The following is an 18127-nucleotide window of genomic DNA, read 5'->3' as shown; positions in this document are numbered from 1 at the left end:
TTATTGACCATCAACACTTGATGCTCTTTCCGGAGTTCTGACTCTGCGACTTTCAGCATCGCGAATAACTCGCCGGGTGACTTGTTCATCCCTTGCATGTTATAGTTCAACACAAAGCTCTTGTAGCTAGGTCGCAGTGATTGAAGAATTCTGTCAGTGATAGCTTCTTGCGGGAGTTCAATCCCCAGCTCAGCCAGATAGTTTGAGTACCTAGACATTTTGAGCACATGTTCACTGACACACGAATTCTCCTCCATCTTGCAAGCATAGAATTTATCGGAGGTATCACACCTCTTGATCCGGGCGTTCTTCTGAAAAATAAACTTCAAATCGTGGAACATCTCATATTCCCCATGATTCTCAAAGCGATGTTGAAGTCCCGGTTCCAAACCATACAAGACTGTACATTGAACTACTGAGTAGTCCTCCTTACGCGATTGTCAAGGATTAAACATCTTGGTCAGACGTAGCAGGTGGTTCATCTCCTAGCGCAGCATCAAGGACATAATTCTTTTTCCCAGCTTGTAGGATGAGCCTAAGATTACATGCCCAGTCTACAAAGTTGCTTCCATCATCTTTCAACATAGCTTTCTCTAGGAACATAGCTTTCTCTAGGAACGTATTGAGCCATTGATCTACAACATAAAATATTGCAAAGTGGACTTAGACTATGTTCAAGATAATTAGAGTTTAACTAATCAAATTACTAATAAACTCCCACTCAAAAAATACATCCATGTAGTCATTTGAGTGGTGCCTGATCCAAATTCACTAACTCAAGTCCGATCATCACGTGAGTTGAGTATAGTTTCAGTGGTAAACATCTCTATGCTAATCATATCTACTATACGATTCATGCTAGACCTTTCGGTCTCTTGTGTTCCGAGGCCATGTATGCACATGCTAGGCTCATCAAGTTTAACCCGAGAGTTCCGCGTGTGCAACTGTTTTGCACCCGTTGTATGTGAACATTGAGTCTACCACACCCGATCATCATGTGGTGTCTCGAAACGACGAACTCTCGCAACGGTGCACAGTCGGGAAGAACACAATTTCATCTTGAAATTTTAGTGAGGGATCACCTTATAATGCTACCGTCGTTCTAGGCAATATAAGGTGCATAAAAGGATTAACATGACATGCAATTAATAAATGACATGATATGGCCATGATCTTGTGCTTCTTGATCTCCATACCCAAAACACCGGCATGATCTTCTTGTCACCGTCGCCACACCATGATCCCCATCATCATGATATCCATCATCGTGCCGCCATCGAGGTTGTCGTGCTATCTATGCTGTTACTACTAAATCTGGAACCTAGCAATATCGTAAACGCATCTGCAAACACAAACTTTAGTTTAAAGACAATCCTATGGATCCTGCCGGTTGCCGTAGCATCGACGTGCAAGTCGATATTAACTATTACAACATGATCATTTCATACATCCAATATATCACATCATGTCTTTGGCCATATCACATCACAAGCATACCCTGCAAAAACAAGTTAGATGTCCTCTAATTTGTTGTTGCATGTTTTATGTGGCTGCTATGCGTATCTAGTATGATCGCATCTTACTTACGAAAAAACCACAACAAAGATGTGCAAATTGCTATTTCACATCTCTCCAAGGACCGCCTCGGTAAAATCCAATTCAACTAAAGTTGCAGAAACAGGCACCCGATAGTCATCTTTATGCAACAAGTTGCATGTTGGTCATTGAAACCAGTCTCTCGTAAGCGTACGAGTAATGTCGGTCCGGGCCGCTTCAATGCAACAATACCGCCAAATCGAGAAAAGACTAAGGAGGGCAGCAAATTGAGCATCAACGCCCACATAAACTTTTGTGTTCTACTCGAGATAGCATGTACGCATGAACCTAGCTCATGATGCCACTGTTGGGGTACGTTGCATGGGAAACAAAAAAATTCCTACGCACACGAAGACCTATCTTGGTGATGTTCATCTACGAGGGGAGATCAGATCCACATACCCTTGTAGATCTCTAAGCAGGAAGCGTTAAGAAACGCGCTTGATGTAGAGGTACATCTTCGTGATTCAAATCACCGTCGTCCCACGATCTGTCCCACGATCTATTCCGATCTAGCGCCGAACGGACGGCACCTCCATGTTCCGCACACGTACAGCTCGATGACGATCTCGGCCTTCTTGATCTAGCAAGAGAGATGGAGAATTAGATGAGTTCTCCAGCAGCTTGACGGCGCGCCGGTAGTGGTGATGATCTACTCCTGCAGGGCTCCGCCCGAGCTCCGCAGAAATCTGATCTAGAGGAAGAACTACGTGGTATAGGTTTGAGTTGCACGTGGCAAAAGTTGTGTCTCAAAAGCCCTAAAACCACCAATATTTATAGGAAGAGGGGAGGGGCTAGCCTTGGGGCTCAGGGGAGCCCCAAGTGCGCCGGCCGAAGGGAGAGGTGCACTCCCACCCCAATTCAGTTTGGGGGAAGGAGTCCACTCCTTCCTTCCCACCTCCCTCTTTCCTTTTTTCCTTTGGTATTTTTCCCTTGTGGTACCATAGCCCTCTTGGGATGGCCTCACCAGCCCACTAAGGGCTGGTGTGACACCCTAGGGTTACTAGGCTCACTCCTGGGTGGGTGGGCCCCTCCCTGTGAACACCCGGAACCCATTAGTCACTCCCGCTACACTGCCGGTAATGCCCGAAACCTTTCCGGTAAGCAAATGAAACCATCCTATATATCAATCTTCGTTTCCGGACCATTCTGGAAACCCTCGTGACGTCTGTGATCTCATCCTGGACTCCGAACAATCTAAGGTCACCAACAGATATAACTCAACTATACTAAAACATCATCGAACCTTAAGTGTGCAGACCCTGCGGATTCGAGAACTATGTAGACATGACCCGAGACACTCCTCGGTCAATATCCAATAGCGGGACCGAGATGTCCATATTGGATTCTACATATTATATGATGATCTTATCGGTTGAACCTTTGTGCCAAGGATTCATATAATCCCGTATAACATTCCCTTTGTCCTCCGGTATGTTACTTGCCCGAGATTTGATCGTCGGTATCCCTATACCTATTTCAATCTCGTTACCGGCAAGTCTCTTTACTTGTTCCGTAATACAAGATCTCGTGACTTAAACTTTGAGTCACATTGCTTGGAAGGCTTGTATGTGATGTTGTATTACCGAGTGGGCCCCAAGATACCTCTCCGTCACACGGAGTGACAAATCCCAGTCTTGATCCATGCTAACTCAACAGAAACCTTCGGAGATACCTGTAGAGCACCTTTATAGTCACCGAGTAACGTTGTGACGTTTGATAGACATAAGGTATTCCTCCCGTGTTAGTGAGTTGAGATCATAGGAATGAATACTTGACATGCAGAAAACAGTAGCAACAAAATGACACGATCACATGCTATGTTTATAATTTGGGTCTTGTCCATCACAGGATTCTCCTAATGATGTGATCCAGTTATCAAGTGACAACACTTGCATATGGTCAGAAAACCTTAACCATCCTTGATCAACTGGCTAGCCAACTAGAGGCTTGCTAGGGACATTGTTTTGTCTATGTATCCACACATGTATATATGATTTCATTCAATACAATTATAGCATGGATAATAACCGATTGTCTTGAAACAGGAAATATAATAATAACTATTTTATCATTGCCTCTAGGGCATATTTCGAACACTTACATGTTCATGTCTTTACTTTCCGCTCCTATACTCTTAGACTTGCATGTGTAGGGTGTGCTTGACTTGCTACAATTGCTAAAACTTGCCCAGAAGTAAAATTGGGAAAACGCTAAGTTTTTATTTGGTCAAGTAGTTAATCATCCCCCTCTAGACATAGTTTGGATCCTACAAGTGGTATTAGAGCTTTGGTCTTCATTGCATTGGCTTCACAACCTAGCAGAGTATGGCGTCGAGTGAGGGAAATTTTCACCATAGAGGTCCATATTTTGATGGTACAAAATTTGCTACTTGGAAGCATAAATTGCATATCTATATTCTTGGTCATAACCTCGCCATTTGGGTTGTTGTTCATGTTGGATTGCAAGGTGAATTCTTTGGTGATGGAAGGGAACCAGATTGTGAAGCGACCATGGAAGAATTAAAGGTATTGCAATACAATGCTGAAGAATGCGACATTCTATTTAACTGCCTATACCCCGAAGATTTCAACAAGATTAGCCCTCTTGAGAATCATAAGGGAAATTGGGATACTTTGGTTGATAATATGCACGAAGGTACCGAATATGTCAGGGAACCTAAGTTGGATGTGCTACAAAGTCAACTTGACAAGTTCAAGATGAAGGATGGTGAAGGAGTCACAGAAATGTACTCTAGGCTTGCTCTCATCATGAATGAGATTGCCGGCTTAGGAAGCGAAGAGATGACCAAATAGTTCATCATCAAGAAGTTCCTTAGAGCCTTGGATTAAAAGTACGACATTGTGTGCACATTGATCCAAATGATGCCAAACTACAAAGAACCCAAGCTAAAGGGAGTCATTGGAAGGATTGTTGCTCATGAGATGTCACTCCAAGCTAAAGAAGAGCTTCATAACAAGTCAAGTGTTGCATACAAAGCTTCAAGTGACATCCTGCTACCTCAAGTGACAACCTTGTTACCGGTCAAGAAATTCCACAAGATCTACGAGAGTAGAGGCAAAGAGATAAGATCCAACTCAAGATAAGCATTCATCTAGTCATTACCGGAATTATTACAATTGTGGAAGGCCCAGACACTACTCCAGCGACTGCACGCCCCCCCCACACACACACACAAATAAAGAAGAGAATAGTCACCTGGAAGAAGAAGCTCTAGATATGAGTCACCTCGTAGAGAGAGAAGGAGTAGAGAAGATCGTATGAACGAAGACCCACTCGGAGAAGAAGGACAAATACACCAGGAGACACTCAAGAAGAAGACATCAAGCTCATGTTGGTGAATGAGTATCTGGTTCCGAATCCGACAACTAATCCAAGAGAAGCTGCTAATGCAACTCTGACTATAGTCAGGATGAAGGTGTTGCCGGACTAGCACTATTATCCTCCAATTCCTATGACATATTTGATTCACCAAATGAAGTAAGTGGAAGTTACTTCATGCCTAAAGGCCCCAAGGTATCACACACCTAGTACTTTGAATGTAATAGTGTTGAGGATGACTCACCTAGACATGATGACTAGCTCTTTGATAAAAACTAGTAATGTTAGTCAAAATGAACTTGATTATAATCATACTAGTCAAGATAAGTCATGTGATGATGATAAGGAGATTGAGCGTCTAACTAAAGAATTAAACACTCTTAAGTTAGCTAATGAATTTACTCTAGAATATAATAGAGAGATTGTAAGAACTCGTGAGAAGTTACGCTTCAACAAGCTAAATTTAGAGCAAGAGCATGGATTTCTTAAAGCTATCAATGACGATCTTCGAAAGAAGAGTTCTTCTTATCTAGAAAAACGATTACTCTTGTCTACTTTTGTTCCACAATTTAAACCTAAGCAAATTAGTAACAACGACAAGAAAGGTTCTTCATCTAGTAACAACAACACTAATGCTAAATCCAATGATGTTGTTTCTAGTAGCTATATTGATTCCACTAATGATTCTCTTAAACAAGTTACACTTGAGCAAGAAAACGATTTATTGAAAGGAATTATAGAGAAAGGTGTCTGCAAGAGTCTTGACGGAAGTAAGCAATTTGAAGAGACTATGCGCAAGCAAGGAGGGCACCAGAAGAAACAAGGCATTGGATACTTCAATGCCAATGAAGTTGAATGGAAACAAGGTCAATACCCCAACACAAAGTTTGTTCCCCAAAAGGACAAGTATGATCCTACTGTCCCCAAGGGAACAAATGCTCTAGATGATCTTCCACCACAAGACCACAAGCTCAGGGACAAGGACAAGCTTCAAGAGGAGATTGACTCATTTGAAGAATAATCCCAAGCCATGGTCAAGTGGGTTCCCAAGGCCACCACTAGCTCTACTCATCAAGCACTACGTCAACTCCAAGGATCCCCATCAAGTTGATGTGGTTCCCCAAGATGAACTAGAGAAGTTCTTAAGGGGTGACTACACCAACAAAATTCACTCTCATTCATTTTGGCAAGAACTATTTGCAATCAACTCCAACCTTATGCATTAGTTAAAGGAGTCACATATTCCCTCAAAGGTAAGCAATGGACAAGGTAATTACTATATCAATGGACATCATCTTATATGCTCTTCACTCCATGTCCATAGATATCCTTCTATTTGTTCCCTGTGGGGGACTAACCCATGTAGGTGACAAGAGTATCAAACAAGGATAGCTCCCACGTTAAGATGATCTTCATCAAGAATGAGCATCCATCACTACAACACCTACATGAAGTCTTCAACAACAAAACGCAAGGTTAGTTTGTCCCTCTTTGGGGGGATGTCACATCAAGGGGAGGCTTTACTATAAGACTTGAGTCAAAGCATCTCACAAGATGTGAACACATTCAAAGCTTTATGTAAAAGTGGTAACCCCACTTGTGCTTAAACGATGTGTATAAACTAAGATCAAGTATTCTTACCTGGCTCCTATGTCAATATACTCGTATATAGAGGACTTCGTCATCACCAAAGTGCTTGGTAGATACTAGAGTGGTTGTGCATGTTTGACATGATTATTTGATATCTTATTGTGTGAGCATGTTGGTATGCATATTTTTTCCCATTGGAGGACATCCAATTATTGTTATTTAGCATTCATTTTCTTTGGTCAATTGGATATACAAGAATGCCTAACCACCCCTCTCTAGTTATATATGTTTTCCCATCTCAAATTCTATTCATGCTTCATCACAAAAATTTGAGCAAGCACTTTTCAGACCCTCTATGTGAGGAACACTCGAAGTTCCATTTCGACAAGGGCTGACTCCCAAAACCTCCCATGTGCCACTCGGTGTAACCAGATCCAAAAACTCAGTTTGAAGGAAGCACAAGGGTTGATTTGGTTTTTGCACTGTCAGTGTCAAAACCGACGGATCTCAGATAGGGGGTCCCGAGTTGTGGACCTTGGATTGATGGGTTGCAGGAGACGAATGGAACAATGTTTTACCCAGGTTCAGGCCCTCTTGAGGAGGTAAAACTCTATGTCCTTCTTGATTATATTGACGGAGTATGAGGATTACAGAATTGATCTACCTCGAGATCATATGAGCTAAACCCTAGATGAATCAACTTGTCTATTGATACGTCCATTTTGCATCATGCTTTCATGTTGATATTTATCGCTTTATGGGCTGTTATATTACCTTGTGGTACCATACTTATGCCTTTTCTTTCTTATTTTGCAAGGTTTATTTGAAGAGGGAGAATACCGGCAACTGGAATTCTAGAGTAGAAAAGGAGCAAGTGTGAGTCCTCTATTCTGCGCAACTCCAAATGCCCCGAAAATCAACGTGGAATTTTTTGGGAATATATAAAAACTACTGGGCGAAAGAAGTACCAGAGGGGAGCTACCAGGGCCCCAGAAGCCTGGTAGCCGCCGCCCCCTGGCGGCGGCTACAGGGTTTGTGGTCACCCTGACGGCCCACTGGCCCCCCTCTTTTGCTACATGAAGGGTTTCGTTCCAGAAAAAATCAGGGTGGAGCTTTTTCGTGGATTCTCCGCAGCCACGAGGCGGAACTTGAGAAGATCCAATCTAGAGCTCCGGTGGGAGGATCCTGCCTGGGAAACTTCCCTCCCGGAGGGGGAAATCGTTGCCATTGTCATCACCAATACTCCTCTCGTCGGAGGGGAGTCATCTCCATCAACATCTTCATCAGCACCATCTCCTCTCCAAACCCTAGTTCATCTCTTGTAACCAATCTCCGTCTCACGACTCCGATTGGCACTTGTAAGGTTGCTAGTAGTGTTGATTACTCTTTGTAGTTGATGCTAGTTGGATTACTTGGTGGAAGAGTTTATGTTCAGATCCTTGATGCTACTCATTACACCTCTGATCATGATTATGATTATGCTTTGTGAGTAGTTACTTTTGTTCCTGAGGACATGGGATAAGTCATGCTGATAATAGTCATGTGAATTTGGTATTCGTTCGGTATTTTGATATGATGTATGTTGTCTTTTCCTCTAGTGGTGTTATGTGAACGTGGACTACATAACACTTCACCATGTATGGGCCTGGAGGAAGGCATTGGGGAGTAGTAAGTAGATGATGGGTTGCTAGAGTGACAGAAGCTTAAACCCAAGTCTATGCGTTGCTTCGTAAGGGGCTGATTTGGATCCACTAGTTTAATGCTATGGTTAGACGTTGTCTTAATTCTTCTTTCATAGTTGCGGATGCTTGCGAGAGGGGTTAATTATAAGTGGGATGCTTGTCCAAGTAAGGGCAGTACCCAAGCGCTGGTCCACCCACATATCAAACTATCAAAGTAACGAACGCGAATCATATGAACATGATGAAACTAGCAGGATAGTAATTCATGTGTGTCCTCGGGAGCATTTTTCCTCCTATAAGACTTTGTTCAGGCTTGTCCCTTCCTACAAAAGGGATTGGGCCACTTTGCTGCACCGTTGCTACTACTTGTTACTTGTTACATTTCACTTGCTACGTTTCACCTCGCTACACCATCACTTGTTACCGCTACTTTCAGTGCTTGCAGTTATTACCTTGCTGAAAACTATTTATCAGAGCCTTTTGCTCCTCGTTGGGTTCGACTCTCTTACTTATAGAAAGGACTATGATTGATCCCCTATACTTGTGGGTCATCAAGACTCTTTTCTGGCGCATTATCAGAGCATTAAACAGACTGTCACTGTTAGTTTCGAGGGTGTGTCTCATGAATTTAACTTCTCCAAGTCTGGAAGACAACCCCATGAAAAAGAGTCGTCTGGTAGGGATGAAATCATTGCTCTTGCCTCTATTGCCGTACCTCCTACGGATCCTTTAGAGTAATATCTGCTTGAGCTTGAAAATGATATGCATATGGATGAAAGAGATGAGATAGATAAAAATGTCTTAGAACAATATCCTATTCTCAAGAATAATCTGCATGTTGAACTGCTTGGGGATCCTCCCCCACCGAAGGGTGATAATGTGTTCGAGCTTAAACAGTTGCCTAATACTCTTAAGTATGCCTATCTTAATGAGAAGAAGATATATCTTGTTATTATTAGTGCTCTCCTCTCGAATCACGAAGAGAAGAAGTTACTAAAAACTTTGAGGAAGCACCGTGCGGCTATTGGATATACTCTTGATGATCTTAAGGGTATTAGTCCCACTCTATGTCAGCACAAGATTAAAACTTATCCTAACTTCAAACCAGTTGCTGATCATCAAAGGAGATTAAATCCTAAGATGAAAGAGGTCGCGAGAAAAGAAATATTAAAGCTTCTGGAAGCAGGAATCATTTATCCTGTTGCTCATAGTGATTGGGTAAGTCGAGTACATTGCGTACCTAAGAAGGGAGGTATCACCGTTGTTCCTATTGATAAGAATGAATTAATCCCACAAAGGATTATTACTGGCTATAGGATGGTGATAGACTTTCGGAAACTGAAAAAGGCAACCAGGAAAGACCATTATCCTTTGTCGTTTATCGACCAAATGCTAGAAAGGCTATCCAAACACACACACTTCTGCTTTCTAGACGGTTATTCAGGTTTCTTGCAAATACCTGTTGCACAATCTGATCAGGAGAAAACGACTTTCACCTGCCCCTTCGGTACCTTTGCTTATAAATGTATGCCTTTTGGCTTATGCAATGCACCTCCACCTTTCAAAGATGAATGTTGGCTATATTCTCTGACTTTTGTGAAAATATTGTCGAGGTTTTCATGGATGACTTCTCCGTTTACTGGTCTTCCTTTGATGATTGCCTCTGCAACCTTGATCGAGTCTTACAGATATGCAAAGATACCAACCTCGTCTTGAATCGGGAGAAGTGCCATTTTATGGTTAATGAAGGCATCGTCTTAGGACATAAAATCTCTGAAAGAGGCATTGAAGTTGATAAGGCTAAGGTTGATGCAATTGAGGAAATGCCTTGCCCCACAGATATCAGAGGTATACAAAGTTTCCTAGGTCATGTTGGTTTCTATAGAAGATTCATTAAAGACTACTCTAAGATTTCTAGGTCTCTTACCAACCTCTTGCAGAAGGATGTTCCTTTTCTTTCTTATGAGGATTGTGAGGAAGCTTTTGAAATACTTAGGAAGGCCTTGATAACCGCACCTATTGTTCAACCACCTGACTGAAACTTGCCCTTTGAAATCATGTGCGATGCTAGTTATTATGCTGTTGGTGCTGTTCTAGGACAAAGAGTTGACAAGAAGTTGAATGTTATTCACTACGCTAGTAAAACTCTAGACAGTGCCCAAAGAAACTATGCCACTACGGAAAAGGAGTTTTTAGCAGTCGTGTTTGCATGTGAAAAGTTCAGATCTTATATAGTTGACTCCAAAGTCACTATTCACACTAATCATGCTGCTACGAAATACCTTATGGAGAAGAAGGACGCTAAGCCTAGGCTAATCAGATGGGTTCTCCTGCTACAGAAATTTGATTTGCACGTTGTTGACCGAAAGGGTGCTGATAACCCTGTAGCAGATAACTTGTCCAGGCTAGAGAATGTCCTTGATGACCCATGACCTATTGATGACAGCTTTCCTGATGAGCAATTAAATGTCATCCGCACTTCACATAGTGCACCATGGTATGCTGATTACGCAAATTATATCGTAGCCAAATACATACCATCCAGTTTCACCTACCAGCAAAAGAAGAAATTCTTCTTTGATTTGAGACACTACTTTTGGGATGATCCTCACCTTTATAAGGAAGGAGTAGATGGTTTTATTAGACGTTGTGTGCCTGAACATGAACATGGACAGATCCTGCAGAAGTGACATTCCGAAGCCTACGGAGGACACCATGCTGGAGATAGAACTGCTCTTAAGGTATTGCAATCAAGTTTCTATTGGCCCACTCTCTTCAAGGATGCCTGTAAGTTTGTCTTGTCTTGTAATGAATGCCAAAGAATAGGGAACATCAGTAAACGTCAGGAAATGCCTATGAACTATTCACTTGTCATTGAACCATTTGATGTCTGGGGCTTTGATTATATGGGACCCTTCCCGAGTTCCAATGGGTACACTCCCATCTTAGTCACTGTTGATTATGTCACTAAGTGGGTAGAAGCTATCCCCACTAGAAATGTTGATCATCACACCTCTATTAAGATGCTTAAAGAAGTCATTTTCCCAAGATTTGGAGTCCCTAGGTATTTAGTGACTGATGGAGGTTCACACTTCATTCATGGTGTTTTCCGCAAGATGCTTGCAAAGTATGATGTCAACCATAGAGTTGCATCTCCTTATCATCCTCGGTCTAGTGGTCAAGTGGAGTTGAGTAATAGGGATATCAAATTGATCTTACAAAAGACTGTCAATAGATCTCGAAAGAATTGGTCTAGTAAACTTGACGATGCACTATGGGCTTATAGGACTGCTTATAAGAATCCCATGGGCATGTCGCCGTATAAAATGGTTTACGGTAAGGCCTATCATTTACCTCTTGAGATAAAACACAAGGCTTATTGGGCAATCAAAGAGCTGAACGTCGATTTCAAACTTGCCGATGAGAAGCGGTTGTTTGATACCAGCTCATTAGATGAATGGAGGGCCCATGCATATGAGAATGCCAAGTTGTTCAAGGAAAAGGTTAAGAGATGGCACGATAGAAAAATACAGAAACGAGAATTCAATGTAGGTGATTATGTCCTGCTATACAATTCTCGCTAAGATTCTTCGCAGGAAAGCTTCTCTCCAAATGGGAAGATCCTTACATTGTCGAGGAAGTATATCGTTCCGATGCCATCAAAATCAATAACACGGAAGGAAATTTTCCTAGAGTGGTAAATGGGCAAAGAATCAAGCATTATATCTCTGGTACTCCCATAAATGTTGAGACCAATATCATCAATATCATAACTCCATAGGAGTACATAAGGGATGTTTATCAGCCTGTTTCAGACCTTGAAAACAAAGAGGTATGTGTTTTGGTAAGTAATTGGACTCCGAAGCTTTTCCAATAGGAAATTTTCTCCGTTTTCGAATTTTTGGAAAATTAGAAAAATAAAAAGCAATCCGGAGTGCGCACGAGGCAGCCACAAGCTTGGTAGCCACCACCTACCCCCCTGGCGGCGGCTACAAGGCTTGTGGGCACCTCGTGTGCCTCCTGGACTCCGTTTTCTTGCGGGGCACTCCTTCTGATCCAGAAAAAATCATTATATATATGCCTGAGGGTTTTGATCTCCGTATCGTGCAGTTTTCCTCTGTTTTCGTTTCGAGTCTGTTTCTGTTGCAGATCTAGATCATCATGACTTCCCCAAAAGCTCCTAAGGACAAGATCTTCGAGAAGGTCATCAATCCCTATCTCACGGAAGTGCTGAAACACCCTCAATCTATCAAGATGAGCGAGGGGATGTTGCACATACGTGATGTTGAGGGCCTAAGAAGATCGGAAGCATGGAGACGAGGATCGAAGCAATGGAGCAACAAGTCTTCAAGTGCCAAGGGATGGTGGAGCGTGGACTCAATGCCAACCACATGATGATCGCGGAGTTCACCAGCAAGCACAAGATGGATGCCATTGACATTGGGAAACACCTCTCCCGGCTCTATGATAGGGTTGATCAACTCCAGGGCCAGATCTATGACCTGCAGAACCAAAACTGTGAGTATGAGTATAGATTTAAATCAATACGGTTGGCTGCAGATTTGAGGATTCCGGCGACTCGTTCATCCTACCATGATGGAGCACCTATGCCTTGGAAGACGGAGGATTAGACTACATCAACAACACCGCCACCATCACCACCAAAGGAAGACAACTAAGCATTGGTATGGGCAATCCCCTTGGCTTTCGCCAAGCTTGGGGGTTGCATGGTATCGTATCACCTTTATATCTTTTGCTTTTACCTTTGTTTTAGTTCTTTCCTTTTCAGTTTTTATTTCTTCTGTTAGTGGAATATGTCTTTAGTTTTTTAGTTTGAGTCTTTTGCCTTGTGTCTCCCCCGATGTATTCGAGCTTGCGAGCTATATAATAAAGAGTATCTTAGTCAAGGGCTTTCTTTTGTGTCGTGATTAAAAGTATGAAAAGAACGATAGCATGAAAGATCATGGGATGATCTTATGGAAAGTGATAGCTTCACATATAACAAGTATGATGATTGAAATTTGTTGAGAATAGACCAACATAGACCCCAGTCATTGTTGCAATTAATAAGAAGTAATAAGGAAAGAGAGGTTCACATATAAATATATCATATTGGCCACTTTCTATAATTGTGAGCACTCACCAAACTATTACATGCTTAGAAGTAGATGTTGGACAAGGAAGACAACATAATGAATTTTGTTTGCTTGGTTCCAAACAATGTTATATGATTAGAGATCCCTTAGCATGTGACGATTGCTTCCACTCATTTTAGCCAAAACTCCCGCACCAAGTAGAGATACTACTTGTGCATCCATAAACCTTCAGACCAGTTTTGCCATGAGTGTCCACCATACCTACCTATGGATTGAATAAGATCCCTCAAGTAAGTTGTCATCGGTGCAAGCAATAAAAATTGGTCTCTAATATGTATGATCTATTAGTGTGTGGAAAATAAGCTTTGTACGAACATGTGATGAGGAAGACATAAAAGCGACAGACTGCATAATAAAGTTCTTTATCACAGGAGGCAATATAAAGTGACATTCCTCCGCACTAAGAGGACATGCATCCAAACCTCAAAAGCACATGACAACCTCTGCTTCCCTGTGTGAAAGGCCTATCTTGTACCTTTACTTTTTGCCCTTGTAAGAGTCATGGTGATCTTCACCAATTCCCTATTTTGCCTTTGTCTTGGCTACCGTCACATGCTTGGGAAAGATCTATATTCATATATCAAGTTGGAGATGAGTACTTATGCTTTATTATTGTTGACTTTACCCTTGAGGTAAATGGTTGGGAGGCAAAATTATAAGCCCCTATCTTTCTCTGTGTCCAACTGAAACTTTGATATCATGAGTACCACGTGAGTTGTAACAATTGTGGAAAACAAAAGAGATGATTGAGTATGTGGGTTTGCTTTACAAGCTCTTATTTGACTCTTTCTGATGTTATGATAAATTGCAATTGCTTCAATGACTATGGACTATTGTTGGCTACTTCTCGGTAAGGTTTTTGTTTCATACTTTGCCTTGTGAAGGAATTAGTACTTTCCCATAAGAATATTTATGATGTATTGCTGTTCTATGTGTGATCATGATGTCCTCATGTCTGTATTATGTTTTATCGACACCTTCATCCCTAAACATGTGGACATGTTTATGGAACTTGGTTTTCGCTTGAGGACAAGCGAGGTCTAAGCTTGGGAGATTTGATACGTCCATTTTGCATCATGCTTTCATGTTGAAATTTATCGCTTTATGGGCTGTTATATTACCTTGTGGTACCATCTTATGCCTTTTCTCTCTTATTTTGCAAGGTTTATTTGAAGAGGGAGAATACCGGCAGTTGTAATTCTGGACTGGAAAAGGAGCAAGTCTGAGTCCTCTATTCTGCGCAACTCCAAATGCCGTGAAAATCAACGTGGAATTTTTTGGGAATATATAAAAAATACTGGGCGAAAGAAGTACCAGAGGGGAGCTACTAGGGCCCCAGAAGCCTGGTAACCGCCGCCCCCCTGGTGGCGGCTACAGGGCTTGTGGGCACCCTGATGGCCCATTGGCCCCCTCTTTTGCTATATGAAGGGTTTCATTCCAGAAAAAATCAGGGTGGAGCTTTTTTGTGGATTCTCCGCCGCCACGAGGCGGAACTTGAGAAGATCCAATCTAGAGCTCCGGCAGGACGATCGTGCCGGGGAAACTTCCCTCCCGGAGGGGGAAATCGTCGCCATCGTCATCACCAACACTCCTCTCGTAGGACGGGAGTCATCTCCATCAACATCTTCATAAGCACCATATCCTCTCCAAACCCTAGTTCATCTCTTGTAACCATTCTCCGTCTCGCGACTCCGATTGGCACTTGTAAGGTTGCTAGTAGTGTTGATTACTCTTTGTAGTTGATGCTAGATGGATTACTTGGTGGAAGAGTTTATGTTCAGATCCTTGATGCTACTCATTACCTCTCTGGTCATGAATATGATTATGCTTTGTGAGTAGTTACTTTTGTTCCTGAGGACATGGGATAAGTCATGCTGATAATAGTCATGTAAATTTGGTATTCGTTCGGTATTTTGATATGTTGTATGTTATCTTTTCCTCTAGTGGTGTTATGTGAACGTCGACTACATAACACTTCACCATGTTTGGGCCTAGAGGAAGGCATTGGGCAGTAGTAAGTAGATGATGGGTTGCTAGGGTGACAGAAGCTTAAACCCCAGTCTATGTGTTGCTTCATAAGGGGCTGATTTGGATCCACTAGTTTAATGCTATGGTTAGACGTTGTCTTAATTCTTCTTTCGTAGTTGCGGATGCTTGCGAGAGGGGTTAATCATAAGTGGGATGCTTGTCCAAGTAATGGCAGTACCCAAGCGCCGGTCCACCCATATATCAAACTATCAAAGTAACGAACGCGAATCATATGAACATGATGAAACTAGCATGACAGAAATTCCCATGTGTCCTCGGGAGCGTTTTTCCTCCTATAAGACTTTGTTCAGGATTGTCCCTTGCTACAAAAGGGATTGGGATACTTTGCTGCACCGTTGCTACTACTTGTTACTTGTTACTTTTCACTTGCTACGTTTCACCTCGCTACACCATCACTTGTTACCGCTACTTTCAGTGCTTGTAGTTATTACCTTGCTGAAAACTATTTATCAGAGGCGTCTGCTCCTCGTTGGGTTCGACACTCTTACTTATCAAAAGGACTACGATTGATCCCCTATACTTGTGGGTCCATCATCTATGCAGATGAAACCATGTGGCTTATATAGACACCAGGTGTCCCTAGGGTTATACACAACCGACCTTTAGTCGGGGGCAGAGGTGCCAACCTAGACTACTAAACTTGGATGATACGCCAGACTTTGAAGCTTCCCTTCTTGAATAGAAAGTCGTCATGTAGTCCGGTCTTCGATAATACGGCCCATATGGTCGACCTGTAAAAGTTGGGCCGACCATCTAAGGACCCGTGTTTCCAGGACTCCCTCAGTAGCCCCCGAACTTGCATCCAACACCAATGTACATGGTCTTCGCCAGCTTCTTGCAACTAGGGTGATCGACTTGCGAGGTGAGTTCCTCCTTTTCCTCTTATCTGTGGAATGACGATCCTAGTCATTGACCAGATCTCGATTACCGAAGCATCACGGGGCCCACGGCCTCCGAACTTTCCACTCGAGAATCGATAGCAACACTCGATTTCTGTGCACATTAATGAAAACAAGCAATCTAGCAGGCCCACTCAGAACTATTTCTCGTAAGCGTGAGGGGGAAATACCCTTTACAAACAGATCCAATCTGTTCTTGGGAAACCGTCAACCCTCAGGAACCACCAAGAGAAAACCCTAGAGCTCCATCTCCCAGAGCTATGGTGGGTTCCTCCTCGCGTCCCTTTGGCCCCCTCCTAGGAGAATGGGCAAGCAGTTCTTTTCCCCTTCTCTAGCTGTGCAACCTTGAAGTACAAGGATATCTTCCCACGTCAGATTTCGCGCCTACCCGTGTTGGACTGACCTCGGCCAACAGCGCGCGCACCCCTTGTGACGCTACAACAGGACAAGCGAAACCACCCATTCCAGGCGACAGGGGCTGGATAATTAAGAGGCTTTGGCGGACATTTTGGCTACTTATCGTCAAGAGAATTCCGCCCACCTTATCGTCAGGGACGGCTACTTGCCATACAATCCTATTGAATGGGTAAGTGTGATTATAATTCCATAGTCCGGACACTTATGCTTGGTCTTGCCGATCAATAAAGAAATTATTGAAAACTCTAAGGAAGCTCCGTGCTGCTATTGGATATACTCTTGATAATCTTAGGGGCATTAGTCCCACTCTATGCCAGCACAAAATTAAAACTGATCCTGATTCCAAACCAGTTGCCGATCATCAACGAAGATGAAATCCTAAGATGAAAGAGGTAGTAAGAAAATAAATACTAAAGCTCCTGGAAACATGTATTATCTATACTGTTGCTCATAGTGATTGGTTAAGTCCGGTGCGTTGCGTCCCTAAGAAGGGAGGTATTACCATTGTCCCTAATGATAAAGATGAATTGATCCCACATAGCATTATTACTGGCTATAGGATGGTGATTGATTTTAGGAATTGAATAAAGCCACTAGGAAAGATCATTACCCTTTTCCTTTTATTGACCAAATGCTAGAAAGATTGTCTAAACACACACACTTCTGCTTTCTAGATGGTTATTCTGGTTTCTCCCAAATACCTGTTGCACAATCTGATCAGGAGAAAACCAATTATACCTGCCCTTACGGTACATTTGCTTACAGACGTATGCCTTTTGGCTTATGTAATGCACCTGCTACCTTTCAAAGATGTATGATGGGTATATTCTCTGACTTTTTTGAAAAGATAGTTGATGTTTTCATCGATGACTTCTCCGTTTACGGGTATTCTTTTGATGATTGCCTCAGCAACCTTGATCGAGTTTTGCAGAGATGTAAAGACACCAACATTGTCTTGAATTGGGAGAAGTGCCACTTTATGGTTAATGAAGGCATCATCTTAGGACATAAAATTTCTGAAAGAGGTATTGAAGTCGATAAGGCTAAGGTTGATGCGATAGAGAAAATGCCATGCCCTACAGACATCAAAGGTATAAGAAGTTTCCTTGGTCATGCTGGTTTCTATAGAAGGTTCATTAAGGACTTTTCTAAGATTTCTAGGCCTCTTACCAATCTCTAGCAAAAGGATATTCCTTTTGTTTTTTTACGATGATTGTGAGGTAGCCTTTGAAATACTTAAGAAGGCCTTAATAACTACACCTATTGTTCAACCACCTGATTGGAACCTACCTTTTGAAATAATGTGTGATGCTAGTGATTATGCAGTTGGTGTTGTTCTAGGACAAAGTGTTGATAAGAAGTTGAATGTTATTCACTATGCTAGTAAAACTCTAGA

Source organism: Hordeum vulgare, chromosome 5H, assembly GCF_904849725.1.
Source record: "Hordeum vulgare subsp. vulgare chromosome 5H, MorexV3_pseudomolecules_assembly, whole genome shotgun sequence".
Taxonomy (NCBI): Eukaryota; Viridiplantae; Streptophyta; class Magnoliopsida; order Poales; family Poaceae; genus Hordeum; species Hordeum vulgare.
Note: the sequence above shows the minus strand (reverse complement) of the source record.